This window comes from Melanaphis sacchari, unplaced genomic scaffold (genome assembly GCF_002803265.2).
Source record: "Melanaphis sacchari strain LSU unplaced genomic scaffold, SCAv2.0 Contig7_pilon_pilon, whole genome shotgun sequence".
NCBI lineage: Eukaryota > Metazoa > Arthropoda > Insecta > Hemiptera > Aphididae > Melanaphis > Melanaphis sacchari.
In genome coordinates, this window is record NW_020271560.1 from 4,130,317 (window position 1) to 4,146,053 (window position 15,737).

A 15,737-nucleotide genomic window follows, 5' to 3' on the forward strand; every position below is an offset into this window, starting at 1 on the left:
AAAAATAAATAAGTTTCTAATTGAAAGATATTATATACAAACTAAAAAAGAGAATGACTATTAAATCATGTTATGCTTTTCAAACCTTAACCAATTGTTTATAACCCATTACAGTTGGGACACCAAAATCCAGATCTAAATCTACATCTAGGGATTGTTTGTAGTACCTGAAATATCTAAGTTACGGTCATATTAATAATTCTGTGGATCCAATAAAATTATTAGTACTTAAAGCGATTCAAAATACTTAATCCAATAATACAAGTATATTGAAGGCAATCAAAAATAGCAATCAGTTGACAAATAAAAGAAATATTGAACATTATAAAGGTCACTTTTTGAGGTCGTACAAAATAAAATAAAGAAATCAAAATAAATCGATTTACAGGAAATCAGCAGCTATAGAGAAAAATATTTCCTTTAGCAGCAAACGGTATACAGATTGTTTCAAAAAAAAAAAAAAATTCTTCACGAGAAATGCATTTTTATCATAGAAAATTATTATTGTAGGAAACTTTTTGAAAGTTTGTCACAAAACTTTATATTTCCTTTCCTAAAAGATTCTTGCATTTAAACTGATAAACCATATATGCCTTCTGGTAAACTTTACAAGACCCCTTTCCAATTCAATCTATGTGTAAATTAACTCAAGGTCTTTAAATTTAATAATACAATATCGTAATTCATACAAATATCTTTTATACAAAAACAAAACTATTAAACAATTTATGTTCAATAACGATTTTAAACTAGTCATTAAGTTTAGAGTAATTAGAAATGTTCACAATGTATATCATAATAATAATTAAATTATATTAACATACAAAATATAAAAGGGTGTGGTTAAAGAAGCCTAAATACCAACCGAATTTTCATAGAAATGTTTTATTTAAAAAATTAAAATTAAACTATGATAACATGACCATTATCTGTAACTACCCAATAAGACTAATTGAGAGAAAACAACAAATGACTTGCGTTTTAAAAACTTGATTTTATAATTTAAATATATATTTGTTTAAAATTAATTTTACTAAAATAAAAGAACTATACGATATTTTTTGATATATAATAATAAAATAATTACACGGATAATTCTAAAATTGTGTATAGTATATGTATCACTTAGAGAAAGAAACTTCACTTTGATTCATACTTAAAATTAAAATAAAACGAATTTATATTTAAAAAGTCATTTTTCTTTTCTTTTTTTTTTAAATAAACTTTTCTCACAATTTTTAAAAGCATTGAAATGACGTCACTTTTACTATAATAGATGATTCACTAAGCATTCTTACCCACTTTATCTTCAATTATGCAGTTATTTTAAGTCCGGTTTATGCAATTTTCAAATATATCCAGATATACATATAAATTTTGTACAATAAATTATTAAGTGAATAATTTTTTTTATCATGTTAATGTATCAAAAACGAAGCTATAATTTTTGAGTAATTTAAGTTTATATACTAGGGATAATATTATGTCCATAATGGGTTTAAAAGATATAGAAGCTAACTATAATAATTTGTATTAACCTAGTAACAATTATAATTTATAAAAATAGTACAAGTATAAAAAATACTAGATCCTATATTATATATATTTTATATTAATGTAAAACCAATTTTAAAGATAATATACGTATCCTTAATATAAATAATCAACTAAATAATTTACAATAAAAAAGAGAAATTTTAATTTGTAAAATATAAGTCACCGCAGTAGTAGCTTAACACATTAAGTATTGCAAAAAATCTCAAGAACTTGAAAATATAAATCTTAAATAAATGTATTCGTATTTAAAAAATCTAAAAATCAGAATATTAATAAATTCATTATCAAATAAAAAAAAAAAGAGTAAATCATTGTATTATATTTATCAATAAATTAATAATTTTATCTACAAAGAATTTCGAAAGGTGTTAAAAACAAAATCCATTAATCTTTAAAAGTTTCAGAAATGTCAAACCATTTAAATATATTGACGTTTTCTGAAACTTTATTTTAGCTTTAATTTATTAAATTATTTCAATCTATTTTTTATCTAAATACTCGTACAACGTTTCATAATCGTGCTATTTTTAAATCATATAATATTATGATATTTAACCTAATAAAAGCCCATTATTTAGTAATACTAAAATTAATTAACGATGAAAATACATATGAAACTCAAAATATTCGATGTAAAATGTATGGATACTGTTAATTAAGTTTTTTTTACCTAAAGTATGTCTGAAACAACGGATTAGATTTTTAAATAATTTTAGATAGTTTAAATCTTATAAACACAGAACAAATACATAATTTCTAAGCCAAACGAAATTATACCAAAAAAATTAGTTTCAAATGCACTGTGGAGAAAAAAATACTAAAAAAAATAATTGAACATCAGTATCTTAAGCTCCTTAAAATGATTTGAGTAATTTAATTTATATAATTTTCATTTTAATTTGCACTCAGCTTATAAACCAGTATATTATAGTATAATATTCAATAATACCTCTTAATAATATAAATAATAATAAATAAATAATAATCACTCGAGGGAAATGTACACAAAAGAAACATATTCAGTTTACCCATTAAACAGTTTAAAACTGCACAAGTATACGCGACAACATTAATAATTATGTTTTTTAAACGTGTATCTACTCATGTTAAATAGAAGCATATACATAAAATATTTTTTTCGAGTACAGTTTATTACTTTTCACTCAACATTAATTACACCCATGAAGTAATACGTTAAAATAAAAATGAATTATGAAGATTATGAAAGTTCCAAAAGAGTTTTCTTATAAATAAATAAGTGTAATTATTAATTGTATTATTTATTAATTATATATTATTTTAAAGAATTATTGAGTACTTATTTCAATAATTTAATTATAAAAGATGAGCTATGCCTGACATCTTTGTTTAAAGGCACATTTTATTAAATTAACCGTAATCCGTTACGTTTTGCAAGCGACTTTTTCTTATTTAAAATATTAAAACGACTGACACCAGCAGTCTTTGGTAATTAAAACATACTATGCCCATTTAATTAATTTCATTTGGAAACTGCTCTTTTTTAATACTCTTGATAAAAATAAAACTATTATTTACAAAAGAAATCTTTCTCTAAAATTTTTGACCATATTCCAAATAAAAACAAACTTAAATTACAGCAACTAACAGAAAAACAATATTAATCAGTCAAAAAAATATTTATTTTTTTTATTAGAACACTTTTATGTCATATTAAATATTAAAACGGATAATTTAATACAGAAAATAAGTTTCTTAATAAAAAAATAAAATAATAATTTGAAAATAATATACTTTGCATAATGAATACAATTATCTTTATTATGACACAAAAATAATCTAATAAAACAATTAAAATAAATAAATATCACTATAATTTGTGCAATACAATATATTATTATGTCAGTATAAAACTTACATAAAGAAATAAATTAAATACCACAAAACTATTAGTATAGAAATATGAAAATAGTTTTATTCTTGGAAATATAACATTAACTCACAAATAAATTTCAATAAACTTGTATATATAAGGTACTTCATCATTATAAAGAGAATTATTATTAAAAAAATGACATTAAATCTGCTGAAGAAGCAAAGTAAAATAAAACAAAGAGACTAAAAAACAATTAAATTTAAAAAAACGATATCTAGACTTATTATATATTGCTTCTATAATAGACCAACAAAATAAAATAATAATAATCTCTATGTAGATGTATGATATTGCACCAACTATTGACGCATAAAATGCGAGATTACAAATCAGCAACAAAAAAGTTAACATATTTAAACTATGATGGTGAAATAAGTTTTAATAATCAATATGAACATAAGTTTAAAGAAATTTACTACTAGCCAATTTTCCGTAAAATACCCACAATTACGATAAACAACAACGATAATAAACAAGTACATAAAAAAAGAAATTATATTTACTCTTCATACTTTTTTAGAAAAAGACAAAAAAAATGTGAAAAATAATTGGTCTCGTAATAACAAGAATAAAAATAATATGTTTCACTGAAAACCAAAAAGATAAATAAGTACAATCAATGTTATACAAATATTTACTTCGTCCTTTAAAAATATTCATAATATTTACACATTGAAAATATTAAGTTTTACAAGATATAAATTGATTTCACGTTGGGTTTCTATACTATATCTCACAGTTTATATAGAAATATATTTAAAATAAAATGTTATTCATAACTTTAAAACGATTTTAGGCTAGCTGTTAGCACTATTTTAATCGTATAAGTAATGCTGCAAACATTGATTAATTTATTTTTATCTATATTAAAGTATATCAAATTACATAATTCCGAATGCTTACATGATAAATAGAACTATACTAGGAATAATATGATTTAAAAAATACACGTAAATGGATTCATAACAATATTAATAAAATTTTAATATTTTTTATATAATAATTATTGATAATACCTAACGAATAATATACAAGTATTTTAAACTGATAATACATCATAAACTTTTTAGGACAATTTTATTCTCTTAATGAGGTTATCAAACTTGACATGGCAAATTTACTACTAACAATAATAATTGTTTATCATAGTTTTGAATTTTTTTTCAAAGTTAAATGGAAATTTTGAAAATACGAATAACTTAGATTATCTGTCTACACTTAAACCCATCTGTCTCCACTGTTCAATCAATAAAAGCATTATTAAAACTTTTATACCATTTTTAATCTGATTTTTTAATAAGTGTTTTTACTTCCCAGTAACAAAAAAAAAAATCGTATTAAAAAATATATATTCTTCAAATTTGTTTGATGTTTAAACAATTTCAATTAAATAAATAATAAATCTAAATAAAAATATTCATGAATATAATGGCTTTATGAAAATTTCCGACCATTTTTAAGTTTATAGCAAAAAAATATGACTGTGTTTGTATATATTTACTTATTTATTTACACCCTAAAAACATATATTATAATTTAATATATTTATAAAATTAATTACGATAAAAATTTTAATTTAAAAAATAAATTTAAAACAAATAATATTAAGAAAAACTTAAACGTCATCATAATTAGTATATACATTTTTACATATTTTATTAATTTAGCTAAAGAATTTTAAAATTAATTCATATTATTTACAGTGCAATATGTCATTGACATAAGGTAGATTAGAACATAGTAACTGACAACTGTATCTTGACGTTAGGAAGGATCATAAAACAGGAAATTGGAATGCAAGCAAACGGATATGACTTTAAAAATAATAAGCTTTAATTTATCTATCAATTATATAATTAAATAAACAATTGATACTATAAATGTAAATTACATAAAAGCGAAGTACATGACTATCGATTTTAAATCCAGATATGATTTGATTAAGATCGGTATCAATATTGAAGGATTTAAATAAATTCAAACATAAAAAACCGCCTTTAAATTCTTTTAGCTCTATTAGGCAAGTCAGGTTAAAAAACCAAATAATATAACTATATTCCAGTATAGACCGAGAGTGAAATACAACCCTTCGAGATATGTTGGATTAAAAAATTTCCAAAAGTTACATTTGAGGAAACCAAATAAATGTTAAGCTTTATTACTCATAACTGTTATGTATTTTTCAAATAATAAGTCTGATAAAACAATAACTCAAATTTTTCTAATATAAGGGATATTTACTAAGCTGATACTAGCATTTTTATAAAATAAATAATAATTATGGTTATGATAATAGCATAAAAGAATATTTTTCAAGGATATGATAATTTAATTATTTGACACCTGATATTTTCATTATAGACGGAAAAATTACCTAATTAATATATAAATCTATAATGATAAGTACTCATAAGGCATAAACTAGGTACTATTTTTAAGGATATGATAATTTAATTATTTGACACCTGATATTTTCATTATAGACGGAAAAATTACCTAATTAATATATAAATCTATAATGATAAGTACTCATAAGGCATAAACTAGGTACTATTTTTAAGGATATTAAAGAAGTAAGTATACAAGACTATATAAAAACTACGGACAACCCTTGAACAATAAATTTAAAAGTAATTTATGCAAATACTGTTTTTTTTTTCAATTTCCGTTTGATTTTTAAAAGCGATATGCATAAAATATTATAATTACTTTAAAATATAATAGTACCACGGCTACACCATTATTTTGCGTCAAAGTATTCGAAATTAGATAAGTGGCAAAACATTGGTCTCTATACCAATCTTGTCAAGTATTTTAAGCAAAAAATATAAAAAATTAATAAATAGATGTAACTACATTAAACTTTAATTAGTAACCAATACTACTTAATATTAATAGTGTTAACATAATTAACTTTTTATAGTCATTAAATTATAAATCAAGTTTAATAAATAATAATGTTTCTCAATAATTTTAATAATTAAATAGATATCCAATTGAAATTTAAATTTACGATTAATGTACTTTTAATGTATTAGTTTTTTTTTTTTTTTTTTTTTTCTGCAAATATTAATACAATTTAACAAATTTCTAACAATAAATTCAGTAAATATTTATTTTTTATATAATTAAAAAAATAAATAATATAAAAAGTATTCATACTATATTTAATTATTTAATATATAAGATGTATATGATAATTTAGTTCAGATTTGACGAGAAACATTTCTAATATTCAACATGTAAACAAAATAAATGCAATACAGTTGTATTCTCAATCAATATATAGTTAATCAAGTTAAATCATACTCCTGAATGTTTTCATGGACGTCTCTTCGAAAAAGATTCCCAAAATAACTTATTATGACTTGACACAATTATTTGTGATTATGGACAATATTTATCTCGGAATGACATTTATTACAAGAACGTCAATAGCTCTTCCGAACAGACAACTAAAGAAGAAAAACTCTTTATTCTCTATTTATAAAACTATCTAAAATTTTTCTCCGTACATATAATCATACATACTAAATAACACACAAAACAAAATACTTAATTACTACTCATCTAAATCAGATAATGCTTCACTATGAAAGTATCAGTTAAGAAAAAAATTAATAAAGACTGAATAATTTAATCTATTGTTTTAAAAATAAATGCTAATTTAAAAAAGACGGAAAGTAGATAACCACTTAATTGTACATTAGGTGTCGAGTATATCTCGTCATTGAAGAATGGGTCAGTGTAATGTGTGTATTAAATTTGAATTAAATAATAAATCATTGCATACCAAAAGCGATTTTGAGCAAAGGTCTATCAAGCAATATTACTGAATATATTGTATTATTAAATAATATATTTGTATTGGTAACGTAATTTATTTTACTATTAATGAAAGGTTGTAAAACACAATAGATTGAATTAATTTTTGGCGAAAGCATTGCATTTTAAAATGCCATAGTGTATATAAAATACAATAATAAATGTTAAAAATTTCAAGTACTCATGAATAGAATTCTTAAATTACAATAAAAAAACGGTATTTAGTTATTAATCGAGCGAATTTTATCATTAACACTTATATAAAAACAATTATAAATATTAAATGTCTATATATTTAAACATAGCTCAAAGAGTCAAAACATTTTTTTTTAAATAGACCATATTTAGAAAATGTTAATATAAATATTTAGTAAAAATATCCATTGTCTAAGTAAAGTTATTCATTTTTGAATTATTTTTCCGCTTAATTAAAATATAACAGAAAACTTTTAACCTCCTCCCACCACACACATACACACAAATTAAACACTGAATTCAATTTCCTGCCTAAAACTTTCCACAAAATTGAAAATCAGAGCATTTTTACAAAATGACAAAATACAAAAAAAAGACATACATCAATATATACTTTATCAATATATTTGTGATAATCATTATTTTATTATTTTATTCTCTAGTCGGGGTTCAAAATTAAATTAAATATCATTCTGTTTTCAATTAGATGGATTCAAACAGTACCGAAAAAAATAATAATTGAAAATACAATTATTTTATAATTTCTCGAAAATAAACCTGAACTACTCATAATTCAAAATCCTACAATAAAATTATAACACATAAAGCTATTAAAAAATTCTAATACATATCTAATACAAATCTTAAAATTATATTAATTTAAAATAAACAATATACTTGAACACACGAGTATTTCACTGATATTTAAAAAAATATTTAAAAAAAATGTAAGTTTAAAAATGATCCTTTGAATATCAAAAATAACAAATTTTTGCAATTAACATTCGTTAAGAATATATTTTAATTTTTAAACACAACAACATAACGGAATTTAAACTTAGAATACAAACATTTACCAATGCGGCAAATTTTTTGATCTTGATTGACAATTGAAATTGTCTGTCGAGTGTATGACAATATTTTACAGTAATTTACGCAAATATTATAAGATTATTCAAAATAAAATTCATTCCTTTTCTAATTTTTTATCATATTTAAAATACAAATTATTATAAGCAGTTACGTAATCTGCAGTGTTAGATAATCTAACTATACTTTAAATTTGAAGTTTTAGATATACAAAAACAAACATTCATAATAAAATGATTAATTATAATTTTTTACACATTTATTCAAAATAATAGAACAAATAAATAATCAACCTATAAAACCTAGTTTAAAACAAAAAATAATTATTTGGGTACATACATGGCTCATAATAGTTAAAAACATTTGAAATACATTTGAAATACTAAATAATTTGTACTTGTATAAATAAATAAAAATGAATACACTAGTATTTTACTACCTAAGCATAGTTTTTACAGATCTATTTGTTAGTTTAAACGTTTAACAAACGTTTTAACAAATTGCCCATTTTCTTAATTTGTATATTGAATAATGAATCAACTAATCATCAAAATACAAAAAATACACAATTATAAACTGAATAAAGATTAAATATTGGAATATATATAAAATATAAACATGATTAGGAATAAGTTATTCTTAAGTAATGAGGTAATTCAAGTTTTTACATTTTACCGGTTTACTTTTAAATAGTAAATACAAGAAGTTTTACATTATTCCTATAACATTATAAGTTTCAAAATTACATTGAATAAAATCAATGTTTAACATATTTATATTTGAACTATTTATTCCAAAGAATACATATATATCATATCACAAGTATAACATAAACTATGTTCGATTATAATTCATATCTACAATTCAACTTTTTGGAACAAAAATTATCTTTAATTTAAAATATAACAATTCAGAAGTGAGGACCATAATTTAGTGGAATTCTCACGTTTAACTTCCCTCAAGGAATTGTATGTGATTATACATTTGATGACATTCCACAATGAAATATGAACCGAAAATACCAGAAACAAGTCAACCATGTTACTTGTTTTGAGCAAAGTATTCACGTTTGTGTGTAGCAACATTGCCTATTCAAAACCCCGTGATAAAATATTATTAATACCATTCACATTCAAATATTTATTTATAAATTTATACTATATAATTACGCTATTTTTTTTTCAGCTTTTCCAACTATGATGAATTTTAAAACTTAATTGATTTAAAAAGGGCGGTTTAAACGAATAATTTTCGCTTATCTCTTTCAAAAAAAAACTACCACCTACCACGTATAAAAAAAGCAATTTCGAAACATTCAAATATTAAAAAATATATAATAAAGTTAAAAAGCACCTAAGTAAACATCGTGTCGGATTCCATCGAAAACAAATTTCGATACTTGACTACACTGTTGATCGGCGCAAGAAAGCGTAGTGTATATGACGATTGAAACGACGAAAACTAAGTACTCGAAATAAAAGGCTATTAAGTGAGAAGCAAAGAAAAAGGAGAAAACATGACAGCACTTACAGTGGCAATGGCACGATAGAAATAATAATAATGAAAAACACAGGAATATGCATACATATATGTGTATGTCGTGCGTGTGTAAATATATTTATATTATACGTATTTAAAGACAGAAAAATAAAAACACACAGATAAATAGGTTATCAGAATATCAGAGTGATAAGTTCGAAAAAAAGAAGTATGGAGGATTTTTTGTGAAAAACTTCATATCTATATCGATGTAAATAAATAAATTGGAAAAATAATCGATAAACACAGCGGTGGTTACAAACGTTATACCGGTATAAACACTATATATAAGACGCGACGGACGAAAAATCACCAAATATAATACGAACAAATGAAAATCACGATAAAACACGACCACGACGACGGCATACGTGGCTTTCACAACGACGACGACCAATCTAGACCGATCTGGTAGCGCGTTTAAACGTCGACTGCCAACGGTTGTGAAAAATATAGAAGCACGCTCCGGCGGCGGTGGCTGCGACCAGCCTCCCTGACGGTAAGAGGGTAAAATTTTCCCCCGCAATACTATGAACAGTGCTGCCATCTTTAAATGATAGCTGGTTCTTTTCCTTGTTCCACCGCCACCCCATGGCGCAATCACCGTCATCCAAGAGCCCGGCGATCTGTATACCACCACTGTCGGTTTCCCCGTCCCAGTCGTTTACTCGAATATGTCAGCTCTTCCTCATCGAAATCCTCCCCTCCCAGCCTATAAAGCAAAACTACCTACGCCGACTATTCATACTTTTCACGCCAACGTATTTTATATTTTCCAAATATTACCTCCACTGACTCCATACAGGCGCGTCTTTTTTATTTTCTTGTAACGAAACCAAATACTCGTTAAAAATAAAGTGACAAATTTAAAAAAATAAACTTATTACACGCTTAATACTACCATTTCGTTGACGTATCTTATATGTACGATAATAGTATAAAAATATTGTTTTATAAAACATAATTTACAAAATACCCAGTTCTCTACTTTAACCACGCGTAACATACACATATGTTATACATTTTATACGCATATATACAACTATTATCTTTTTCATCATCTGAGATATATTACCTAAATTTTAATCAAATTCCAGTTGCAAACTCCTTATGTTTTTCTTTCCTCAATTTTGTGTTTTTATCGTTCAGTCTCTTATTTATATACTGTCAAAATGTAATGAAAAATGTGTCGGCAAATACATTAAAATACAATAATCCAAGAAGTGTATATAACAATGCGAACTGTTCACAGCACACCCGCGTGTAAACTTTTTTTTTTAAACAAACAATATAATAATATAATATATAGTACAGTTTTTTGGAGCAACGTATGTATGAAATAAACATGTTTACTAATAAATTATTCATTATTAATGGACGTCCAATGGAATTCTATAGTAAAAAAAATAAACATTTCAAACAAGTTCAAAAGTGCCTATAAATGTATATTCGGTATAAATATTTTAAGAGTAATTTCATGATAATAAAATGAAATATTTGCCAAGGAAATTATAAATAATTAGAATTTCTTTAGTAAAATAAAATATGTATACTTACAAACTAAATACACATATAAAAAATATAAATATTAAGTATCTATTTTTGTTCAACTATACTCATAGGTAATTAAAACTTCGTCTCGTAAAATATATAAATTATATATATATATATATATCCATCATATAAAATTAAATATGAACAATATAAACACATCGATAAATGACATAATTTAAAATGTTAAATTAATCTAAACTAAATACATTTAAAATAAATTACATTATTTTATCAACTTATTTCATCAAAAATTAAAAATAACTTCGTAAACCACTTTCAGAAAATAAAGTTAAATAAAAAATAAGTGTGTGTACTGTACGTTAGTGATATAATATAAAGTGTTCATACATATTAATATCAGGAGTAAATCACCTACAATTTAAAGAACAAATAACATGTGTAATACAATAAATATTATAAAATTTAACAATTAGAAAATAATAATAGCATAAAAGCCTAAAGTTATTAAAAAGTTTCTGTTAAGTAATAAATTATGAATCTAAAACTTAAGTAATAACATGTTAACTAGTACGTTATTTTGATGGAGTTCACATAAAATAATACAACAAAGTCTAAAATGATTGTACTATAAAATTCACAAACCCACTTGAGTTGTGGCGATAGCAGGTTATAGTGCCGTCGTATTTTAATTATGTCACTCATTAGTAACAAACATGTTTATATTAAAAAGAGGTTACTGTTAGTTTAAGACTTAATTTAAACATTATTTTAAATTTACACAATCTATCCCCCAAAAATACGTGTGTAACGCACTAACGCTAAATAAACTGTTTTTTTACATATATATTTCATCATCTATTTAGTCGGGTAAACTTTCAATTTTAACATAATAAAATATAAAAATTCAATATTACACGTGTAAAATATATTTTAGTTTTAATTAATTATTTTATATAAAAAACATTCATAAAAAAAAAATAATAAGTATAATTATTATTCCCTTAAAAACAGAATAATAAACATAATATCAAAACTAAAGAAACTTCACAAATATAAATAACAGTATTGATTAACGCTAAATTTATTACAAAAATAAATTTTAGTACAATACATTTCCAATTTGATTACTTAATTATATTACCTCAAAAACTTTTCAATTGAAATTTCAAATCATATATCACTTAAGGAAATATAAAACAAAAAACACTCAAAGCAATTGACCAACAGTTAAATTAGTACAAGTACTTTTAACATCATAAAGCTTAAATATTTCAACTTCTCTATTATTTAAATAACTTATAACAATAATTATTTTGCTATAATTTCTACGAATTACCTAACATTTATTTAACAACAGAATAAAACATAAATGAATTATAAGCATTAAACAAATTTGATAATTTAAGTCAAATTAAGTATATATAAATATTATGACCATAGAATTTAAAAACCATGCTAATAATACAAAAAGAGCAATCAAGAATTTTCTATTAGTTGTATGTTGGACACATGGATTTTTCCTTAGCCATGATATTGTGTTCTTTGAATCAATAGCAAGAACAATAGGAAGAAGGATAATAGTACCATAGACTAGGCGGTAATAGCCAAGCCGAGTCGAATGAAGACAATACGAACGAGAACACACAAAAGTGGCCTAATTGTTTTTTCTTCTTTTAAATAGGTTGACTATCACAAATTGAGAAACTTTGGTAATCCATTTCTCAGTTAAGAGTTCGAAATCGTTTTTATAGTAGCTCTCACAATCGATATTTTACCTTTAACAAACCTATTTTATTGATATTAAGTTCCATTAACATAAATGTAAGCAAATACGTATAATTCCAACAATATTTGAATAATAAAAAAAAAAGGAAATCAATTACGTATATGCTATTCATAATGCGAGTTATAATCATTATACTGTCAAGTTTTTAATATTTACATCTTTAATTATTTATTTATACACTATAATTAATTATTTAAGTCTAAGAAACGTGATTTAGGTATATTTCTTTATTTAAACTAGGAAATTAAAAGAGAACCAAAATATAATATCACAGATGCTTAAAAATATTAATAACGAGATAAATTATTTAATTGTCATATTTTCAAATTTATAATGCAAATTTTTAAATGTTATGTTAAGATAATCGTTAATGATTTTTATAAAATTAATTCAATTGAGAACTAATATTATTACATCTCGAGCAACACCATTACACAATTTAATTTCGTTAATTCACTAAAATAATTATTACTGTTTTTATTAATATAGCAAACATTATCTCATATCGCTTACACAAAACAATTGTTGCTATAATTGAACGATCTTAAATACAATATTGTAATGTCAATACATTTATATTATACGTTACAAACATGATGAATAATTAGTCCAAGTTATAGCTGCGAGGAAGAAAATCCACAGTAGCGTGCAAGAGGGTTTTATTAAGGAAGTGACTGTAAGTTTTATATGATAAAATAAATCGTAAAACTTCGTCTTGTGCAAACCACTATCTACCACCATCCTATGGATCATATTATTATTACCTACTAGAAGTCAACCGGAATTATAGAACATAACATTAAATGGAAAGTTCTGCAAATATCACATATACAGAAATACAGAATAAACCAATGAATAAAACAGCTCAACGTTTATCTTAGTTACAACGCAATAGGGTCATTACTGTGCAAATATACTGTCCACAGTATTAAATATAATACGACCATAGCAATTTTTTACTAAAATTATTTTCAAAATTTTCATATAATAATGAGAGAAAAATTACGTCTTTTCTTGTGATACTATTATTTTAAGAATGTCAAATTCAATAATAACTTTAGTTACGACAATTTTTACCTAGACCAATTTCTATAATTATTTTAAAAACTTGACTGATTTAAACAAGCCACATTTTTATATTTTATTATAGTTTCTTAACTAAATTATGATTAAATATTATCTTTAATAGTTATGCACATTTAACCCGTAATTATATATTATTGAATCAGAGTTTTTTAAATTAAAAAATATAACAATCAAGCAATAAAACTATATTTTAAATAATATCCATTATTTAAAAGTTATTCAAAACTAAGTAACATCTACTGTCCATCATCTACTTAGTTAATTCGAAACGATTCTTTTAAATTGATTTCTATTCCAACAGTTTACACGTTGTCGTATAGATGTATCTAGTTAACATTAAACGAACATATGAATACTTCATACATTTATCGATACAATTTCAACAATTTGCACAACATTTGTATAATTGCATTACAAATTAACTAAAAATAGTATCAAAATAAAATTAAGAATTTATGAGTTATGAGATTTCTTGTTATAGTCCATTATGCGAATTAATAATTAATTTATACACTTTAATAAAATATATTATTATTTATAAATTATTTTTAAATCATGTCGTCATTATAATAAAAATGGAATAATTAACTCACTATGATTTCATACTAATAAAATCATTTCAGTTTATGCATATTATATATAAGATAATTATTTTATAATAAAATCATAATTATGTCGAAAATTTTTAAAAATAAAATATTTATTTTTTTTTTTTGAGTATTTTACTGTTTTTAATTAAGATATACGATACAAATGTGTAATAAACCGCACTGTCTTAACACTCAGGACAGTTTAATGACCAAATTTCTTAACGTAAAAACATAACTAATGTTATGTATAAAACAATATAAGTTAAAATATTTAAAATATATATACAGTGGAACCTAGATAATTCGAACTTCTATAAGTCAAATTTTCGATAACTCGAAAGATGTCTTGGCCCCTACTTTATAACATATCATATGTGTAACCTCTGTAAGTCGAATTTTCGATAACTCGAATTTTTTTTTCGCCCCCAAACGATTCGAGTTATCGAGGTTCCACTGTATATTCCTACTCTACACATAATAATACAAAAAAATATAAGTTTATTGTTTAAATAATATATTTATAACTAATAAGTAATGTAAAATACATCATGTTTACGATGGTAATGAAAAGTACAATACAATATATCTCTTTAACAACGATGGGCAGAACCTTAAAGGGTGAGTACAAAAAATAGTTATTATAAATGCATGAAAACCACATACATGGTTTTTGGTGAATAACAATCGATACAATATGTCCCCATTGTATGTACGCCAAATGACATTTAAATTTAAACGCGGTCGATCCATAATCGGGTGCCAAAATAGTGTCCAATATGCGACTTATTTATAAAATTTACTTCAATTTAATTTAATAATATAAAACATACGTTCTTTTCTTTTTTATTTTAAATAACAG

General features: G+C 23.3%; 1 protein-coding gene across 4 annotated transcripts in view; it reads right to left on the reverse strand.

Moving 5' to 3' along the window:
* LOC112601904 (neurobeachin) overlaps positions 1-15,737 on the reverse strand; it is a 221,876-nt gene that overhangs the window by 192,713 nt on the left and 13,426 nt on the right. For 2 of the 4 annotated variants that reach the window (XM_025349777.1, XM_025349773.1), the window contains exon 1: positions 9,716-10,066. The exons of the other annotated variants lie outside the window; for them this stretch is intronic. The gene's annotated coding sequence lies outside the window, so the exon portion shown is untranslated. Of the gene's footprint in view, positions 1-9,715; positions 10,067-15,737 lie in introns of those variants that run through there. 4 annotated transcript variants of the gene reach the window in all.